The sequence below is a fragment of the Cyprinus carpio genome, chromosome B20, assembly GCF_018340385.1.
Source record: "Cyprinus carpio isolate SPL01 chromosome B20, ASM1834038v1, whole genome shotgun sequence".
Taxonomy (NCBI): Eukaryota; Metazoa; Chordata; class Actinopteri; order Cypriniformes; family Cyprinidae; genus Cyprinus; species Cyprinus carpio.
The window spans coordinates 2,396,239-2,418,255 of record NC_056616.1 but is presented as its reverse complement, the minus strand read 5'-3'; the positions used below and the strand labels follow the sequence as shown (position 1 = coordinate 2,418,255).

At 36.5% G+C, this 22,017-nt stretch overlaps 1 pseudogene; it reads right to left on the bottom strand.

Moving 5' to 3' along the window:
* LOC109113227 overlaps positions 1 to 22,017 on the bottom strand; it is a 186,710-nt pseudogene that overhangs the window by 93,226 nt on the left and 71,467 nt on the right.

The following is a 22,017-nucleotide window of genomic DNA, read 5'->3' as shown; positions in this document are numbered from 1 at the left end:
TGGTTGAATCACTGATGGCAGATGAACTATTCTGACGATGCTTTTCATACTTTCCTGGACCTTGACAGTGTATTTTACTTGGCAGTCTATGGGACAATCAGTCTATGGGCCTGTTTTCATCCAAAATATCTTAAATTGTGTTTTGAAGATGGACAAAGCTTTTACGGGTTTGGAGCGACATGGGGGTAAAGTGATTAATGAAAAAAAAATTCATTTTGGGGTGGAGTATCCCTTTAATACCCATGTCGACAAAAGCTGGGAGTATTTATGCCACTTGCCTGATCAGTCAGACCCCCCTGGGGGTGTTTGTGAATGTAATCCGGTCTGGCATGCAGAATAACTTTGACCAGTCCAGGGACAAAATCCAAGCAGGAGGAGGCTATTGAAAGGACCTGCAGATCTTCTGCAGCAGAGCCACTTTAGCAGAGCCAGAATCCCTGCTGAAAGATACTCTTGCAAGAACTCCAGCACTGTAACAACAGGGCAGTTGACTGTATTTAAGTGTAGCTGATTACACCACGACACAAAGAGTGACTATTTTAGGGCATGCAATTTCCCTGTGTTCAGAATAGTTGTAGAAAAAGTTGAGCGATGAAAGTCTATGAATTGGTGCCCCTCATTTCCAGCCAAGGTTCATAGATCACCTCATATGCACCATGGTGTCCATACTGGGATGACTTCCCGAAGGCTAGAAACAAGAAACAAGTCTGTTTGCCTGAACCAGGATGTCTGCTCCTAAGTTTTCAAGTTGCAAGTATTTAAAGGTCAACTAAAGAGAGTTTAAAGGGATGACATGCTGAATACCTCAGTATTTGATTATGCTTGGGTAAATTTTAAAGTTTTATTACTTAAAGTAGTGGATAGAACTGGCTCCTTTAGACAAGTGAGAGATAAGCAAAGATCCAGTCCTTGGATGAATCAGAAAGTATTTGAAATATTAAAAAACAGGGATAAGGCACTTTCGATTTATATGAGAACTAAGGATCAGGAAGACTATGAAAAATTTAAAGCACTTGGACATTTAGGTCAGAGCACTATAAAGGAGACAAAAAGAGATTTTAATGAATAAATAAGGAAGATCTTAAATGTCTGTGGAAAGTGCTGAATATGCTCCAATCAATTGGCGAAAAAATAAAATTTAATGTATTAAAATTAGGATTAGATATTGTTGGAGAGATAGAATTTGAAGAATTTAATTCTATTCATTAATTGCAAATACCTTAATGGATAAGAGGAATTTATGTGAATGATTTTGGTAAAAGGTTTAATTCAAAACTAGTGGTGTTGCCAAACTCGTTCTTGTTTGACTAAATTTACAGTAGATCAAATTACTAAGATGTTAGAAGATCTTCATGTTTCTAACTCAAGTTTGCCTTACATGTCTTAAAAAAAAAAAAGTGAAGCCAAACAATTTGATCTCCCCTGGTGTCTGGCTGCAGAATAGGTCATAAACTCCACCCTCTCCACCCTTAACTCCAGTGATTGTGTGCTTGTCAATTGTTCTGCGTGAGTTTGGGCAGGACTTTGATACCGTGACTCCAGCTCATGATCACTATTGTGCAGAGTCTAAATGACATCATTGGTGCAGGATGACAGTAGCCATACCTGGGACATTTTGGCTTTGTTTGTTTTTTTTACAATGAAAGGAAATAGAGACACGTCGTCCACCTTTTATTATTATTATTATTATTATTTTTACAATCTATTGTCTAAGTCTGCTGGGCTGGATGGTATTGCAGCTAGATTTTTAAGATATGCTGCAGATATTATAGTTCCAACTGTCACATTTATTTTTAATCTTTCTTTAAAAAAGGGTGTGCCATATAGTACCATCTGACACGAAGATAGATTTTATAAGGAAGCAGATTAATAAAGGCAGAATGTGTGGTGGGGTACTCTTGGATCTCCAAGTGATTCATTCAATACTGTTAGATAAATTAAGTGTCATGGGTTAATAGAGTATGGTGATAGCCTGGTTGAACTCTTATTTAAATTGGATAGTTCAGAGGGTAGAAATTGATGGTATTCTTTCTGAGGAAACAATTATTAATAATGGAGTTCCTCAGGGAAATGTCTTAGACCCCCTTTTGTTCTTATCATACATAAATGACATGCAAGCTGTTTGTGATTATAACTTGGTTTTTTATGCTGGTAATTCTGCTTGACAGGTTTCAGACAAGGATGTTGATAGAACACAAGTAGGGATGTAAGGATTAACCGCGAGCTGGTTGAAAATTGATTCAAATATGTGACGAATCAAATCAGTTGAGATGCTAAACAAATCGCGATTCATTTAGGGGTAGGAGTTTATATGAATCCATGTCTGAGGAGAACTTACTGTCTTTAGAAGAGTTTAGATGGTATTTTTTCTTTTCATCTTGCCTCTGTGTAATGCATACTGTATTAAAGTTTATAAGTGCAGCGCTGCTTTGTTTACAGCAGACACAGAGGAAACGCTTTAAGCTCCACCTGCTGGCAGAGAGTGAATCTGCTTCTCGTTCAGCTCGTCTGCTGTTTCATGCAGATATTTTTATGTATAGTTTAACAAAGCTGAAGTCAAAACTATATTATTTAGGTCTAAAAGTCACACGTTTATGTATTCCATTTTATCTTGGCTGGTAACCTGTAAACAGAGTAGCACACTAAAAATGTTATGCAAGATAATCAAAAAAGAGCTCCTCCATACATGGTTTTCCTGGGTAAATGAGAAACATTATTATAATACTAGGCAAATTCATTACAGTACAGTGTTGTTTTAAGACTATCTATAGTCATAGGTCTTTTCAATACTCAGCCACCTCTGGATATTAAAAGTTCTAAATATGGTTAGTTTTAGTTTGAATGTTGGTTCATACAAGGTTGTTTTAGTGGTGAATTTGTATTAGTATATTGTGTGTTTAATTGTGATTGTAAATTTTGTAAGTGTGGAATTTTATTGTAATTCTGAATTTATAATACCCAGCAATGCCAGCGTACCTGTCAGCAGGAGTGGAATTCGAGTAGCATTTCTAAAATAAAGTAAAAATACAGTGAATGCATAAATGCCAAATTCAAACAAAAGGTTTGTTATTCTGTCAAACAATTAACATTCTACATTCATACACTGAACCTTAAAACAATTATTTATATATGACATTTTACAGTATGCTGCAATATTCAGTCCCTGAGCTGTTTTTCTCGGTATGCATGTACTAGGCTATTTTGGCTTATTCTTCCAGGCATTTGCTATAGTTTAGCTGACACTTGTGCACAACTATTTTATAGTTATAGTCTCTCAATCGGACATAGATCAGATGTTTGTCTGGGTCATTATGGGACATCCACCTGTTTGTTCTCATGCAGTATTTCTCTCATTCATTCTTCCCTCTATTGTCAGTCCTCCAGCACAATGTCAGCACTAGCATACTGTTGTGTAGAGACAGTGTTTTTTGAGGTATGAGCACTGAGCTACTAACTAAAACTGTTTTTTCTTACCTGAATACCGTTGACTTTAGTTTAACTGCTTTAAATTGAGTAGCATATAACTTGGCATGTCAGCTTTTTTGGCATTTGTACATCAGTGTCTGTCTAGCCACATCTAACCACACTGGGATAGTCACTATCATGCCTTCTGCTTTTATATGGTTGATTCTGAGTAATGGCATGTTTTATGCAGAGCTCTACTGGCCACCTTCAGCTGCTAAACTCTGTATTTGCTCTGTAGTGATCGTTGGCTTCTCTGTGGCTTTTCTCTCAAATCTTATCGTAGAGAATTCTGGGTGAATGTGATTTCTAAGCAGTGTAGGTGGTTTGATTTCCACTTCCTGGTAATTGAACCAAATGAGACATCCAAACATCTGGATATTGTTTTGTATTCTTTTTCCATGTCAGCATTTGTTTAACTTGCGGATTTTATTTTCACCATTTGTTCCTTTAACTTTGGGAATTTAATCCAGGAAATGTTTTAATGATTCACAGGCAAATGCTTCTGTAAACAGCCTTTTCTAAACATATATTATTTTATTTACTGGCAATTTTCAAATCATTATTTTGATTTGCAATGCCTCGCGCAGACATGCACATCACATACAGATGAACTGGAGTTTTCAATGAACAGTGTGATTTTCTGTAACATGCGCATAAAATGGCTGTGTGGATGGCTTTAGTGGGATTAGTCACATTTCAAAATAGTACTGAGGTCAGGTGAACATCTGCAGAGACTGGAACATCACACACACACACACACACACACACACACACACACACACACACACACACACACTTTCCTATAATGAATCATATGCACAATCATTAGACTGCTGGAACCTGAAAAATAGCATGCACATATGTGCAAGGCTAGAAAACGTGAAAAACTTGCACAAGCACAGTCATGCAGACTCTGCTTCTAATGAAATGTATGTGCATTGTGTGCAAAACATAGGAGCAAATGGACAACTGAAGTATTTGATCATCTTAACACCAACAAACACCTAATTTGTATCTTAACATAAAGGAGTAATTCACCCAAAAATGAACACTGGCTGAAAACTTGCTGACCATCAGGTATTAACATTAGATGAGTTTGTTTCTTCATCAGATTTGGAGATATATATATATATATGTGTATATATATATATATATATATATATATATATCTATAGCATTGCATCAGTGTCTCATCAATGGATCCTCTGCAGTGAATGGGTGCCATCAGAATGAGAGTCCAAACAGCTGATAAAAACATCACAATAATCCACAGCACTCCAGTCCATCAGTTAACGTCTTGTGTAGACAAAAGCTGAAACAAATCCAGCATTAAAATGTTTTCCTTTTTAAACTATTGCTTCTGGCTAAATTCCGAGTCCATACTTCATAATACTTTTTTCTGTTTAAATCTAGATATTATATTAGTTATATCTGATCAAATGCTCATTATTATTCTTTAGCTTGGGTTAAACTTATTAATTTTACTTGGCTGGAACAGCAGCTACACTAATTATGTCTCTATTTGTTTCTCTGTTTCTGCTGGGATTTACATCCCGTGGTAACTAGGATTTACACAAGCTCGCGTCTGGATCAGGAACACCTGAGAAGAGATGATGCAACCCCTCAGAGGACCTCAGATGATGCTAAACCAGAGACAACATACAGAACTACCACATTTTGCTATAAGTTTGATTGCATAATTGCTGTTAATAGTGTTAATCGTCTGTTTGTTTGTCATTTCTTTTTGACATTTCTGCCATATGCACATGAACTGACAGTCATCACTGATAAGCTACTACTAAATATTGTACTACTAAACTACTAAATATCGTAAAAAGCGCTATACAAATAAACCTGAATTGAAAACTTGAATTGAATAATAACACTTCTTCTAAAGAAAAAAGTCCATCTTCGTTGTCTTGTGAAGCTTTTGCCTTCTTAACACATTAACTGATGGACTGGAGTGCTGTGGATTATTGTGATGTTTTTATCAGCTGTTTGGACTCTCATTCTGACGGCACCCATTCACTGCAGAGCATCCATTGCTGAGACAGTAATGCAATGCTACATTTTTCCAAGTCTGATGAAGAAACAAACTCATCTACATCTTGGATGGCCTGAGGATCAGAACATTTTCAGTAAATTTTCATTTTTGGGAGAACCTTTCCTTTAAGACTAACGCTAAACATCATCAACACCCAGCAGCAGTCACTGAAGGAGGCCTTTTAGCCATCTAAAACATATAACACATGAAGGATTGTGAACAGTGTGTGCATATCAGCCTGCTGTTTATAAATAACCGCTTAATTCAATTGAATCAATTTCCTCAGTTGAGACGGGTTTTGCTCTAGTGCTCAGCATGCCTGTAATGTGTTGGCGCACGTTTGTCATTGCGGCGACAGGTTGTCAGGGAGTGAGTGATGGTGAGATGGCAGTCATGGCTCGATGCTGTATGTGTGATTGCCGTCAGTAATTACACACCCTCTCGTCTGATTTATTAACTCTAAATGTCCTCTACAGCCTCTCTAATGAATACTCAAACCCTGTCACACTCATTTGTCTTCTATCTTGCCTCCACCCCTCTCTCTTGCTCTCTGTCTCCTCCGTTAATGCACCCTGCTGCACTCATTGTCATATTCTTCACTTCAGGTAAGGCACAGAGGAACAAAGCAGGAATTAAAGGGATAGTTCACCTACAAATGAATATTTTGTCTTTATTTATTACCATCATGCCATTCAAAATGGAGTATGACTGTCCTTCTTGACCATTTTTAGGTGAATTTAATGAAAATGACTGAGAATTGGGGCTGTCAAGCCTCATCAGTCACAAAGTTCTGCAAACATTCGTGCACATTTATTTGTGCCTTTCAAAAGCTTGGAATAATTATGATTTTATAAGTTTTTTTTTTCTCTCTCTCTCTTATGTTCACCAAGGCTGCATTTATTTGATCAAAAATACAGAGAAAAGTAAAATTGTAAAATATTTGAGTTTCTTATGGTTGTTTTATATTTGTGTATATGTTGTAATTTAATTTATTTCTGTGATGCGCAGCTGTATTTTCAGCATCATTACTCCAGTCTTCAGTGTCACATGATCTTCAAGAAATCATTCTAATATACTGATTTACTGCTCAAGAAACATATCTGATGATTATCAATATTGAAAACAGTTGTGCTGCCGATATTTTTGTGGAAATGGTGATGCATTCTATTTTTCAGTAACAATTTGATAAATAAAAAAATTCAAAAGAACAGCATTTATTTGAAATAGAATAAACTTTGCAACACTAAAAAATGTCTTAACTGTCACTTTTGATCAACTTATTGCATTTGTGTGTAATAAAAGTAATAATTTCTTTAAAAAAAAAAAAAAATAGAGAATTAAATAAAAAAATCTTACTGACCACAAACTTAACTAATCTGATAATGCTTTCAAAACATTTTACCAAATCTGTTTAGGAGTAGTCTTGAAATATATTTTAGAAAAACCTGTGCAGATCCCATGTGGGCCCAAGCCAACACAAAACACATTGTGCAGCTTTTTGGGCTAAATCTGAATTTGCACACTGTAAACTGTGCAATAAAAACATGTACGTGTGTGCAGGATGCATCTATGATCCTTTCTAACATCAATACCACAGAAACATGCAACCAATGTCTTTTTTCTCAGCAGTTAACTTCATTTCATCATTCTCTGTATGCTGTAGTTCCCATCGCTTCTATTGTTGTTATCGTTTTGCCTCTCATTTATTAATTTGCATGTCACTTTTCATTCTGACCGCCCTGCACCCCGGTGTCATCTGTTGACTGCATTAATTGTGTGTCTGTAGGTGTTTGTGTAATTTCCTGCTCAGCACTGACCTCAGATCATCATCTAATAAGGGCTGATGGGAGCATTCTGCCCACACACAACTGCACACTCATTCAACTCCACTGCTTTTCACTGTTCAGCCAGAGCTAACCTGCACACACGCGAGTGGGAGAAGAGCAGCAGAGGGACGGAGCGAGTGGAGAGAGAGGCTTTTCTGCAGAGGAATTTCAAGACTGCAGCTTCTCATGACAGAGCAGGAGACAATTTCATACCTGATAAGCATTCAAAATAAAAGAGTATAAAATAATACTTGTTTTTAGCTCAAGTGCTCCTAAGCGGATTTGAGGAGTGCAAAAAAAAAAAAAAAAAAAACCTTTAGAGGCACAATGAAACTTGATCAAATAATGTGTTTTTCTTATATAATAATTTATTCATTAGAATACAAAACGAACATTAGGTATTTATTTATGTATTTTTCTTTAAGCTGTATTTACTAATGAAGTAACTATCATAAATACTCTGGGACATATTTTGAAATGTCTATGCTTTACTATTGCTGGCTGCTCATTTAATATGCAATCTTACAAGCATCTAAAACATATTACAATGCAAAGACCATAAACACTGTCATATTTCATCAACAGGTGATTATAAGCCAATGTCATAAATATTCAGTATTCATTGATTGTGAAGTGCTCGAAACCACGAGCCAGTGCCGAGTCAGCTTTGAGTCATATTTATTTAATAAAATTATAGTCATTTCAAGTTTAATAATCATATCATGATTCCTACTTTTCCGTCCCCAAATTTAAAATCCTCTTAAAATGATTATAAATGATCTAATATATACATTAAATACATATACATTTTATATATGTATATATATATATATATATATATATATATATATATATATAATATATATATTATATACCATACATATACATATATAGTATATATATGTTATATATATATATATATATATATAATATATATATATATATACACACATATACATTTATATATATAAATATATATATATATATATATATCGTACACACACAATTTAACATATTTAAGAATATTTAACATGTTAAGAACCTACAGGTTTTGTTTTATTCGAACCTGTGCTCCTAAATATATTTTACAGTGTGCAGTCATTTAATTTTAGGAGCAAATGAAAGTGAAACACTTGCACTGTTGAGTCCTGCAGTTTCTATAGTGCATTTGTACAGACTATTTTTATGATAGTTTATTATGCTTTTACAGCCTTTATTGAACCTTGAAGCCTCTAGTTCCCATTCATTGTAACTGCATAGAAAAGAGCACCTAGTACAATTCTTAAAACAATGCTACATTGTTTAATTTGCAGTAAACCTGTCAAATTTTAAACATCCGTTCACACCATAGATAATAAATATAATGCTAACTATAAATATAAAGGAATGACTGCTGAAATCACTTTTTCAGAACAATATTTTCTAGCTGATGAACCATAAAAAAACTGACAGCGAATCAGAATCCATCTGCCTTTAAAGTGACAGCACATACTTAGAATAAGTATGCATGCTTAGAATAATTTAGTTATCTTTCTTAATGTAGAGGCTTGCAACAAAAGGAATTTGTTTATGTCTGTATTTTAACCGTAAATGGCTGTAAGCAAGGGCTAGAGCTTTACAAAAGCACAAGCTGGATTCTGATTGGCTGTGAATAATGATGCAGTTGTTGTTTGATGTTTTGTGGTTTACCTGCTGCAGGTCCAGAGTCACAGTGACGTAATGGAAGTCCATCCCGTTCATGATGCTCGGGCTCTGCCACCATCTGTTAGTGCCGTCGATGGCGTACTCGATGGGATGTCGCTCTACACACACGAAAAACACACTGGTGAGAGACCACAGCACATTCATCTCTGCTCAGGGGCTTTATAGGGCAGTGAAGACCAGTCAGAAAAGTGGATGTGATCGAGATGTGAAAACCTACCTTACTGTGAGCTCTAACCTTGTAAATTGAAACTAAAACATCTAATCTTTTGAAATCAAAAAGTTTACTAAACCTTATTCGAATTTAATCTAAAATTGGTTTGCATATGTTTTTTTTTTTTTTTTTCTGTGATTATTAAATGTGACCCTGCAGCACAAAAGCAGTCTTAAGTCTCTGGGGTATATTTGTAGCAATAGCCAAAAATACATTGTATGGGTCAAAATTATCAATTTTTCTTTAATGCCAAAAATCATTAGGATTTTAAGTAAAGATCATGTTCCATGAAGATATTTTGTAAATTTTCTATCATAAATATATTGAAACTTAATTTTTGATAAGTTATATGCATTGCTAAGGACTTCATTTTGACAACTTTAAAGGTGATTTTCTCAATATATCGATTATTTTTTTGTTGTTGTTGTTTGTTTATTTTTGCACCCTCAGATTCCAGATTTTCAAATAGTTGTATCGCAACCAAATATCGTCCTATCCTAACAAACCATACATCAATGGAAAGCTTACCGATGATGTATAAATCTCAATAAATATTTTTTTTTTTAAATATTGACACTTAAGACTGTTTTTGTGGTCCAGGGTCACATATTTGATCCATCAGGCTTTTACAAACAGCTAAATTTTATCCAGACTCAAACTGAGCAAAAATATGCAGTTTGCTGCAGATGCTGACATTTACTGTATATAATGAAATTCTGATGCTTGTAATGTAAATCTATGAGATCTTTATAACAGTTGAGCAGATACTGACATAAAAGGACCTAAATATCAGTCATCAGTCACTCTATATCTCAAATAATATGTCTCAGTAAGATGATATTTAAATAATCAAAACATATCATGCAATGAATATAATGATGTTTCTCAAAAAAAAAAAAAACACTCAAAAGTCTGATGATCATATCTGAGACTCACAGATTTGTCTAATATTTAATTAATAATTAAAATATTACTGTAAATAACAATTAATAGTTAAATATGTAATAATATATTTCCGGATAATGAAGTAAAGCGATGCTGCTCATCTTGAATTTTACTAACTATATCAAAGATATTCTTACTTCATAAAAATCAGTAAAGATTTAATCAGTCCTATTAACTGACTGAAATAAAACCTAAACCTGCCCAAGAGCTCTGGGTGTATATTCAATACTCATATATTTGAATTTAATTTAGTTTAAATAGTTGGTGTTTTTAGACTGCTGAGGAAGATTTGTATCTCTTTTATCTGAAGAGATCGAGTGAGATCTGATTCCTCATGGCACTAGGCCTTTAGAGGAGCTCCGAAACACCTCATATTAAACCACGACAGGACACAGCGCTACTAATAACATGTCTCCGCCAGCTTTTACCTCAGTGAGCTGAATAAAATCACCTGCTGAGGTGTCTTTTGAAATAAAGCCATCTGCTCTAATGAGGGATGAGTTTTATAAGCGCTGAAATACTGACGTTTATCTCGGAGCAGAGCCTGTGGAAAGCCAGCTATATGAGACAAACCCCAATCTTTCTTTACAGCCAGATTCTTAATCAGGCAACGATGATTAAAGTTGTCCACTTAATCATGTATTTGACTGCATATATTCTTTTCTAATTCATGAGTGAGATCTAGGTTTCATTTAAAAGAACTCCCCCGCTGGTTAAGTCACATCTCTCTCTCTCTTTCTCCAATTTTCTCTAATTACATGTTATATTAATCACTCTCTGGCTGGGTGTGTGGGTGACTCTGGGGCGCAGCAGCGTGTGTTTGAAGAGCGCCGAACTCATTACTGACGGAAGCGTGTGGATGACAGCACCAGCGACTCCACGCATGTTTTATTAAGAGCTTGTACACATCAGAGCCCACAAAAAAACGGCCCCTAAAAAAAACGGTCTGATGAAGGTGCCTGGCTAATGTTTCACCCTGAAACCAAATCCAAGACAATGAAGCATATCTACAGCCCATTAAAGAAGTAGTTGACCCAAAAATGACAATTCAGTCATTACTTACTCACATTATGGCAAAGTAATGTTGTTTGTAATTCTCATTCATCTTAATGACGATAATTTGCATTACTGTAATACAGTCAGGAAAATCCGCTGGACACAATGACATTTTTAATCAAATTTGTATAAAGAACAATGATGTATACAGTTCTAATAATACATCATTACTTTTTCACATTACGATAATGAAAATTCTGCATGACTTTTTTCTTTCTTTTGATTTTGAGGTGAACTATGACTAAATGACATGTGTGAGAATATTTATTTATTTTAGGTTATAATAACTACAGTCATCCTTATAATGTGTGATGGTGTGGATGCCAGATTTTATGTGTGACGATAATGATGGCAGTAAGGAGCACAGTGATTGTTTGTCATACATATAATACCAAACGTATATCGAACATAAGAGTTCTTTGAAAAAATTGCAAAGCAGAATTTCCCTCAGTACACATATTCATTAATTTAAAAAGTATTGGTATGGGATCAAACACAATATTCACAAATTCAAGTTTCACCTTTCAGCAATCTTTAAAAAAGCAATTAAAGAAGCACAGTAATAAGGTAAAGCTATTATAATAGGGGAAAAAAGGTTCAGTGTTACCATGCCTACTTATTATAAATGAATTTAGGCTTACATTTAAAATATAAATATGAACAGTTTCTAGCTGTTTTTGGTCTTAATTGCTAAATACAGTGGTTTAGAGATTGTAGAGAATAGAGAGAGATTGTAGATTTTTTAAAGTTTTAAAAGAAGTTTTGTTGATGAATCAAATAAAATAATAATAATAATAATTATAATAATTATAATAAACAACAACAACAACACTTTCTACTCTATGAGGCCTGTGAAGTGGGGAATCCAGTGTACATGTGCGTTACATGCGTGACTGTGCCAGTGTTACTGTGATTTTGGATTGCAGTGATTTCTGAGCAGAAACAGTCTTTGATTAGGGCATCTCAAATGGATTATACACAGCTTGAGAGCCAGTGTGTGTGTGTGTGTGTGTGTGTGTGTCCTGTACCGTTAGCATAATCACTCTTCAGGTTGCAGGTCCGACACTGAGGGTTTTTCACAGGCTGTCCTGGTACATGCTCCACTAATTTGCAGTACATTTCTGGTCCCATTTCTCCACATGTGGCATTGGTCTTGATCTCTGCCATGGAGGCCAGGTTCAGCACAGCTGGGAAGAGACCTGCGCACACAGCACACACACAATGTTAGCTGTAACCAAGACAGATGATCGCTTCAACACCAACAGTGTTTTCACATAGCTTTCCAATCAATTCATCTCCCCAGATGTACACTATGCAATCTGCCATTTTTGTTTATGGTGATAAAAAAAGTCTTTAATCAGAATGTACAGATATATATTTGAGCATCAAAGCAAAAGGATGTATTTTGAATGGTCAGTGTTTAATTAGCTTCCAGCAGCACTTCTTGCAGCTTAGAGCATCTCATTGATTTAAAAGGGTGTCATCTAGTTTTGTTGCAACATGCTGTTTGTTTGCAGTATTGTTTGTGTGCATCCTCTCCCTGTCACCAGTCCTTCTTCAAGGAGCTCATCATTTACAAGATAATCATTATCTCCTATATACTATCATCCTGTCATTAAGCACTATCATCCTTATATTAAAGTTACACTGGAAACATTTCTCATTTATTTATTTGTTAAAAGTAAATAAGGGAGAGGAAAAAAAAAACTATGTTCCTGTTTCACACTGATTTTGCAACCTACTGCTTACAGAGAAAAATTCAGCTCAGTATCCTACTGACAGCCGAACTCTGAGTTAAATCAGTTTTTGCCGAAATGAATCATAGGGAAGTCTTATTAGAACAAATTGTTTTGGAAAAGAATCATATCAGTAACAAGAGACTTTAAAGTTGCATGAAATCAAATGCAATGTCTGTTTCATCAAACACAGCCTTCATCAAAATAGCACAGCAACAGTTGTATTATGAAAGCTGATCCTGCTTTGTGAGAGCTGCTTTGCTCGTCCTCGTTTATGCAATTAAAACTCTCTTAGAATCCACTTTCTCATCATTTCCAGCATTCATATATAGATAATATGGAGCTCACATTCCAATCCTCTTGAGTAAGAATTTGGGTTTTGGTAGTTTATTGTTCATAACAACATGACTCAGAACTGTAAACATCTGGGGCTGGGGCTGCCCAATAAATTATAAAACAACAGCAATTTGAGTCGTGAAAAAGTGCAGATTACAGCATTATCTTTATATTTACTACTCTTGCATCAAAGGTTACAATTTACAATATATTTTTGCAGCGTTAAGCACATGAACACAGCAGTCAATCAGATGCGTTTCATTGAATCACTATGAAAATAAATCTACTCAAAACTGTTTTTTTTTTTTCATTGTGATCTGACTGACTGAGTATGCTTTCTCGAATCTTCTCACTGTAACCAACAAAGTGTAAATGTAATGTAAATAAGATTCACAGTGCAGTATATATATAACCTTTATTTAAACAGGAAAAGTCCCATTGAGACACGGTCTCTTTTACAAGGGAATCCTGTATAACACGTTCAATCATAAGTTGCAAGACAATAAATTACAATATAAAATACAAAGCAGATTTACACAAAATTTACAGAATATTTGCATGTGAAGATGCAATGAGTTTAAAAATATGTAAACAAATTAAATAGGGGCTAGAAGTCAATATCCACCCCACATTAATTAAACACAGTTACACATGTCCGTCCGCATATCAGATATTCTTTTTTTAAAAGCAGCTAAGGAAATTAGCGCACCAATCTTAAGTCTAGACTGAAGTTCATTCCAGGACGAAGGACCATAGTAAGACAGAACCCTTTTTCCTGCTTCTGTCCTCATTCTTGGTACCTTAAAAAGTAGTACATCACTAGATCTTAATTGATATGTACTGTAAGTATACAGTGCAGTGTAAACAGCTTCATACGCTAAGTTTACATTACCCTTCAAATTGTGCAAATTAAAATTGCAAATTGAAAATGCGCCTAATGGAAACGTAAATTTAGCAAAACTTCCATATATTGCAAAAGTTTTTATGCTCACATGAAATGGTTTTTCAGGCAATTCAAAAAAAGGAATATAATCGCAAAACTGCAATGGCAAAAGTTTTTTGGGCATTTACAGGTCACCTGGCATGCGAAAAATTCACATGATCATTTTTAATGCACTACAACCTCCAAGAAACACCTTATATGTGGGCTTTCCTTGCCATTAATGCTTGGATGGATAACCCCTTATTTACAAAGCTCACGTCTGTGGTGCATTACGGTTCCGACATGGCCACTCTAGTCAATGCTTGTGTTTATACCAGCTGCGCCGCGGTATGTAAGCATCCCAGAAGCAGCTATTTGCACTGCTTTTCTAAAGATACACGCATGCAGTACTTCTCCTTCGATTACAAATAATAGCTAGTGTGGTGGCTGCGATATATTTAAACCTACCAACATCTGTCGCCATATGACGTTAAATTAAGTTTTAGTCACATAACTGACACACTCCTGGACTCATTGTGTTGTGTTTTCCCTCCTCCAGGTGTGCCGTGTTCCCTTTAATTAGTCATTCATTGCACCTGTTACTTCCCGATTATCCTGTGTTCAAAGCCCCTGTCCTTTCAGTTTGCGTTTGTCGGTTATACTTGTTGTATGTCCTCCTGGTTCTCTGTTTCCTGTGGATTATTGAAGACTATTATTCGTGTTACTCCAGCGACTCCTCGTTCCTCTCCTGTGAATTGTGACAATAGCATCGGGTTAATGGAAACTATGCCATTTCACAATAGTTTATCAATGTTTATAAAATATCAGAAAAGTTTTGTGCAAATCTGTAATGGAAACAAGAGTTTTTGCAAGACTGCAGAACTCACAAGCTTGTGCTGAACTGAAATAACTGATTACTGTATTTTCTGTTTTTCTACTGTAAAAAAAAAAAAAAAACACAAAAAAACAGGTAAGTCAGTATGTACATCATATTTTATTATTACATTGAGAAATAATGTAAAATATAGACATAATAAACAATATAAATGTGATAAATCCTTATTTATGTTGTTGTTGGTATTCAGAACAGAACAGGAATGAAAAATAAGTATAAAACAAACATAAATTACAGCAGCATTTAATAAAACCACACCACAAACTTTACACATTTTGTGTGCTTGATGTTACTTGCATTAGCTTCTTTGGAATATTAGTCACATGTTCATATGATAAAAAATTATATTCAGGCTTATATTCAGGAAAATATAGTATCTAATCTATTCACAAGTTGATTCCGAGTTTTATTCATCATGCTGCTTAACCCTCTGGAGTCGATGCCCGCGTATACACGTGTTGCAGCATTTTCTCCTGATAACCCCGAAAAGAACTTAAATTACACTTTCAGTTTTGATCGTACAGATAAGAGCAATACATCAATCGAATCTGTAAAGGGTTTACTTTTATTTGTATCCACACATAATAACAACAAAACTTTGTGCATTTATAAAATAAAGAAAACACACAAGGTGCGCTGTCTGCAGCCTTGGTCTGCGGTGATCTTCATTTAGAAACGCGTCATTAAAATGAACTTACTCAGTGAATACTCAACACATATACATGAGAGATAGATCTATAGAAAGACTGACATGTCTACTTTTAAACTAAGCAAGTGCTACCAAAAAGTATGTGGTTCTGTGATAAAGTAATCCACATGAAACCAATGCAATGTCCGTCTTTCACGTCTTCCTTCATTATATCTAATGCGACCACGCCCACGCGCCGAACGCGCTATTGAGATTATAATCTTGAAGCTCGCGTGGGTAACCGCCCTCATCAGAGCAAACAAAGCAGCGAGACTGTACTTCACTTTTTTTAAATGTTACTGTTTGCTTCGCGCTGAGAGGAATAAGACATAATTCACCTCAATAAGACCGCTGAGAGGAATAAGATTTTTGGATTACCTCAGAAAGAAGAACGAAACCGCGTTTGACCCCAGTGACCCAGCAGAGATGAGTATGTGTTTTTTTTTTTTATTATTATTGTATTTGTATTTTTTTTGTTATTTGTTGTTATTTTTTTAGTTGTTATTTTTCCAAACTATAATTCCTGACTAAATGTATAATCAGGTGAAACATTATGAAGTTTCATTTACGTCATCTCAATGTTTCACGATGCCAGGATGTTTATTTTTTATTTTCTTTATGTTCTATAACATAAACAGCAGCAATCACGATATAAAAGTAATATGAGTTATAATGTTGCAAGCCCTTACTATCAGTAAGAATGATTAGACAAAAACTTTACTGTGATAGGCTATTCTCTGCTTTCACGAATATAGCCATATATGTTTATAACTATATATATTGTATAGGCCTTCATGCAAAGCATGCTTGTGTTTTCAAGAATGTAACTAAGCTTCTGTTCATGAATATCTGCTCTGGTGTAAATATTTTTAATGTGTTATACCCCATCATTGGTGTTTGCAAGCGTCTGAGGTAAAACAAAAAGTGTATCAAGTAAGCTGTAAATATCACTGACAATAAATGTGCTATGTGGTAATTGTGTTCTTTTTTTCCTATAAATTACTAATAGTTTTGGCATCCATCACAATAATGTTAATAATGCAGTTTATTTGCGTAAACAGCATGCTTACTTTTTTATTACAGATAAATAATAACCTGTATGCAAAGAGAGCCAATGCAAATAAGCAGCCCACTCAGGAGCCTGGAACACAGCTAAGACCAAGCGAGGCACACACTCCCATCTCTTCAATGTCTCTTCAAAAAAGTATGTCCTTTAGAGCACATAAACAAATATACATTTTTGGAAATGCCCAGGTATGTGACGTTCATTTTATATTTTCAACATGACACATGAGCCTGCATTTATTTAATCCAAAATACAGAAAGTTGCATTTGCTAAAGCAGTAATATTGTGAAATATTTTTACTATTTAAAATAACTGCTTTCTATTTTAATATATTTTCAAATTTAATTTATTCCTGTGATCAAAGCTAAATTTTCAGCATCATTACTGCAGTCTTACTCCAAGTGTAACAATATGCACTATACCATTTAACAGCTGGGAGTCAGTATTCAGTATATATATATATATATATTATATATATTATATATTATATATATATATATTATTATACTATATATATATATATATAAACTTATTTACCACACAAGTGATGATAAATACAATAATCATGATAGAAACGATACTGTTCTTTCAATTAATAATAAAAAAATCATCTATTTTCAAAATTAATAATAAATAAATAATAATAATAATAAATGTTTAAGTAGCAAATCAGAATATTCGAATGATTTCTGAAGGAGTCACAAACACACTGTAAAATGTTGTTACTGACAGCTTTATTAAAATACAGCAGTGAATCTGCTTAAAGTTCCTTTTGTGTCACTGACAAAATTGTGATGACTGACTTTAATCACTGAAATCACAATTTCAAAGGTAAATAATTGAAAATATGATAATAGTGCAGCTTTAACAGAACAAATACAGTATGCCATTTAAAATTTTACGTACAGCATAAAAAAAAACAATTGGTATTTAGTATGCAGTTCACTGTGCAGTAAGCGGTACATTGGTATTTGAAATACCTCAAATAGAATAGTAAGATGTAATGAATGTCCACTGAAGGCGAATGTAGTGAGAACCCAAGTGCAGTTTATTTACAGAAGTGAAATCAAAACATCCAAACATATACACAGACTCGCCGAGGTATGAACAGGCTTGACTAAAACAGACTAGACTCACCAACAGCAGGTACATACATTAATACACAAGGCACAATGGCAAAAACATGGCTACTTATAACAGCCAAAGATGGACACATGACAAGAACAAACCAATGGGGAACAAGGCACATGCCTAAAAACAACCATGAGTAAACAAAACTGATAATCCCATGACAAGACAATAAACCAATCAGAACATGACACAAAGAACAAGAGGAACCAATAGCAAGACGACAAGAGGGCAGACTCTGATACAGTAGGTGGCGGTATGCACCTTTAAAAGTCATGGTTGCAATCTGCCAAAAAATGAAAAGAAGAAGAAGAAGAAGACAAGAGGGCAAGGGAAGCATGACACAAACAGCATAAATCAAACTACAAAATAAGACATGAAAACAAGAACATGGAACAAAACCCCAAAACAGACATTACAGATGAGTGTTTTATACAAAGACATGAGTGTCTGGATTTCATTGTTTAAATCTGGATGTCAGCAATATCAAACAGGATTTTCTGTTGTGTAAAGTTTATTTTTGTAACACCAACAAAAAAAGAGCGTGCATAGTTGGTCAGAATCAAAGCGCGTTTTGGTCTCATGAAATCAGTCTCTGCTGTTCACACAGATGTTCCTGGAGACATGCGAGCTGGACAAAACCAAGATTCTCCTTTCACTCAAACTCTCTCTGTGCTCTTTACAGCGAATTCTCTGAATGCTAGTGCTAGTTCTGCTGTTTAGTTGCAGGGATAAAGTCTTTCACACCCTCCTTCATGCAAACACATCACAGCTTAGCAGCTGCCTCTGGAATGTCCACAATCAAATGGATATTATGTTCAATATGGGACACATTTGTAAAGCATAACAAGGACATTTTCCCAGGAAACATTAAAGGGATACTCCACCCCAAAATTAAAATTTTGTCATTAATTACTTACCCCCATGTCATTCCAAACCCGTAAAAGCTCTGTTCATTTTCAGAACACAATTTAATATATTTTGGATGAAAACCGGGAGGCTTGAGAATGTCCCATAGACTGCCAAGAAAATAACAGTGTCAATATCCATAAAAGGTATGAAAGTTGTCTTCAGAATACTCCATCTGCCATCAGACGTGCAATCTGGGTTATATTAAGCGAGGGGAACACTTTTTGTAAGCAAAGAAAACATGACTTTTTAATCAATAATTCCTTTGTCAACAGTCTCCTCTGTGTCTCTCCAAATCACCGTATGCTGTGTATGCTCTTCTGTATCATCTGCGCCACAAGTATGCGCTGTTCCTTTTCAGGAACTTGAGCTGCATCGGAGGACACTTTGGGAATGCCCTTCAGCGTGACCGGCCCTGAATCATGTGTGTAATCAGTCCAATGGATGGGTGAGACGTCATAGGCAGGTGACGTCAGAGACCAGGAAGCTTAAAAGCACGTGCGGCAAAGCCGACATTTAGCCTTCTGTCTTTCAGCAAGCGCCCTTTGTTTGTGTCAGTCGCTATCTGTTTGTGAGTCTTATTTAGTGTTGTTTGTCCACTGATAAGCTCCATTATGTCAAAGCTTCGGTCAAGAAAAGTTTTGGGTGAGAGCAGGCAGCGTTCAGGCTGTGTGTTTTCCCTGCCCGTAAAGAAAAAATGGGGTAGGGACACACACAGTTTGTGTGTTGTCTGCTTGAGAGTAAAGCAGCAGAATTGGCTCTGGAGGGAGTTGACACCTGCGATGCGAGCGTATGTTACCGCTTTGCTACACTATCAGAAGGCTCTCTTTGAGGAGGTAGCCTTAACTGGCGTTTCTCGCGGTGCCAGCCCCACTTTTGCCGAGGCGGAGTGGTGGTTGTGCTCGCGGGTTACGCTTTCGAATCCGGTGGAAGGAATGTAGACGGGCAAGTCCCTATCTTCTTCCTTAACCACCAGATCCAGCGCCCGCTGTTGGGGTTTCGGAAGCCCGCGTTGCGGTACTTTCCCCCCGGTGAGAGGGCGCGACGCTCTGCCTGTCTTTCTCTGAGGAGATTGATGTGGAGGGCATCGATAAGCTCGCCAGTTGCACAAGCATCAGTTACACAAGCATATTATGCCTGATATTATAATGAGCAGCATTAATGAGGAGTGGAGCTCTCGCAGTCAGTTCTCGGGGGGCTAATTGTGCTTTTCTCGCAGTGCGCCGGGACGGGGGTCCTTCTGCTATTAGTAGCCCCTTTCTGGCTGGGCCGATTATGGTTCTCGGACTTGATTTCCAAATAGAAGGCTCCTCAGGGGAGATTCCCATCAGGAGGGACCTCCTCTCACAGGCGGAGGGTACGCCCCCACTTTGAGTTGGAAGTTATGGCTGTGGCCCCTCAGGGGCACAGCTCCTAGCTTCCAGTCTCTCAACTGAGGTTTCTGAGACCATCCTCCAATCCAGAGCTCCCTCCATGAGGAAACTGTATGCCTTGAGGTGGAAACTTTTCACCTCCTGGTGCGGAGACCACCAGCTCGATCCAGTTAACGGTTGGTACAGTTCTGGAGTTCCTGCAGGCCCTTCTCTCCGCAAGGTTGACCCACTCCACCCTGAAGGTCTACGTGGCGGCCTTTGCGGCCTACCGTGCCCCTCTCGGTGGCCAGTCAATGGGCAGACACCCTCTGGTTACATGTTTCCTCTGAGGTGTGCTGAGGCTCAGGCCTCTGTCCAGAAGAAGCTTATGCTAAGCGCGGGATGTCCCCGATTACTCCTGGCTCTTTCTCTCACTTTAGGTGTGCTCTTCCACACTAGGCAGAGAGTTCCAGAAGAGGAAAGTCTCAGGTTACGCATGTAACCATGGTTACTCAAAGGAACGAGATGCTGCGTCGCAGTGCCACACTTCCGACATCTCTGCCGGCACTTGCTTCATTCCTAGAGGCTAAATGCCGGCTTTGCCGCACATGCTTTCAAACTTCCTGGTCTCTGACGTCCCCTGCCTATGACGTCTCGCCCATCCATTGGACTGATTACACACATGATTCAGGGCCGGTCATGCTGAAGGGCGTTCCCAAAGCGTCCTCTGATGCAGCATCTTGTTCCTTGGTGGAACCATGGTTACATGCATAACCTGAGACGTTTTCTTTCAAATCAAAGCTAAATGCACGTAGAAACAGTGTATCCTTGTGGTGCGGATGAAACAGAAGAGCATACACAGCATACAGTGATATGGAGAGACACAAAGGAGATTTTAATATGTATAGTGTGTGTGTGTGTGTGTGTACAGATGCATTTGAAGAAAAAATAATAATAAATAAATAAAAAATAGAATATTGTGAAAACTTTGTACGTTTTTTTTAACTTCTTTCAAAAAGTGAAACTTTCATATATACTAGATTTGTAAAGTAAAACATTTCATTTTTTGTTTTTTTTGTTTGTTTTACTTTTGATGATTAGAGCTTACAGCTCATGAAAGTCAAAAATCCAGCATCTCAAAATATGAGAATATTTACATTTGAGTTTAATTAAATGACCATCCCTACAGTATAAATTATGGGTTTCTCTTGTTCTTTGAAACCACAATAATGGGGAAGACTGCTGACTTGGCAATGGTCCAGAAAACAATCATTGACACCCTCCACAAAGAGGGTAAGTCATTACTGAAAGGGCTGGCTGTTCACAGAGTGCTGTATCAAAGCATATTAAATGCAAAGTTGACTGGAAGAATTTGGGTAGGAAAAGGTGCACAAGCAATAGGGATCACCGCAAGCTTGAGAATACTGAGAAAAAGCTGATTCAAACACTCAAGAGAGCTTCACAGGGAGTGGACTGAAGCTGGAATCAGTGCATCAAGAGTCACATGCTCAGACATCTTCAGGAAAAGGGCTACCAAGCCACTTCTGAAACAGAAACTACGTCAGAAACGTCTTACCTTTGTTAAGGAGAAAAAGAGCTGGACTGTTCCTCAGTGGTCCACAGTGCCAAAACCACTTCCAAGTGGTTTGCTGACCATGATATTACTGTGCTTGATTGGCCAGCCAACATGCCTAACCTGAAGCCCATATGGGATCTATCAAGAGAAAGATGAGA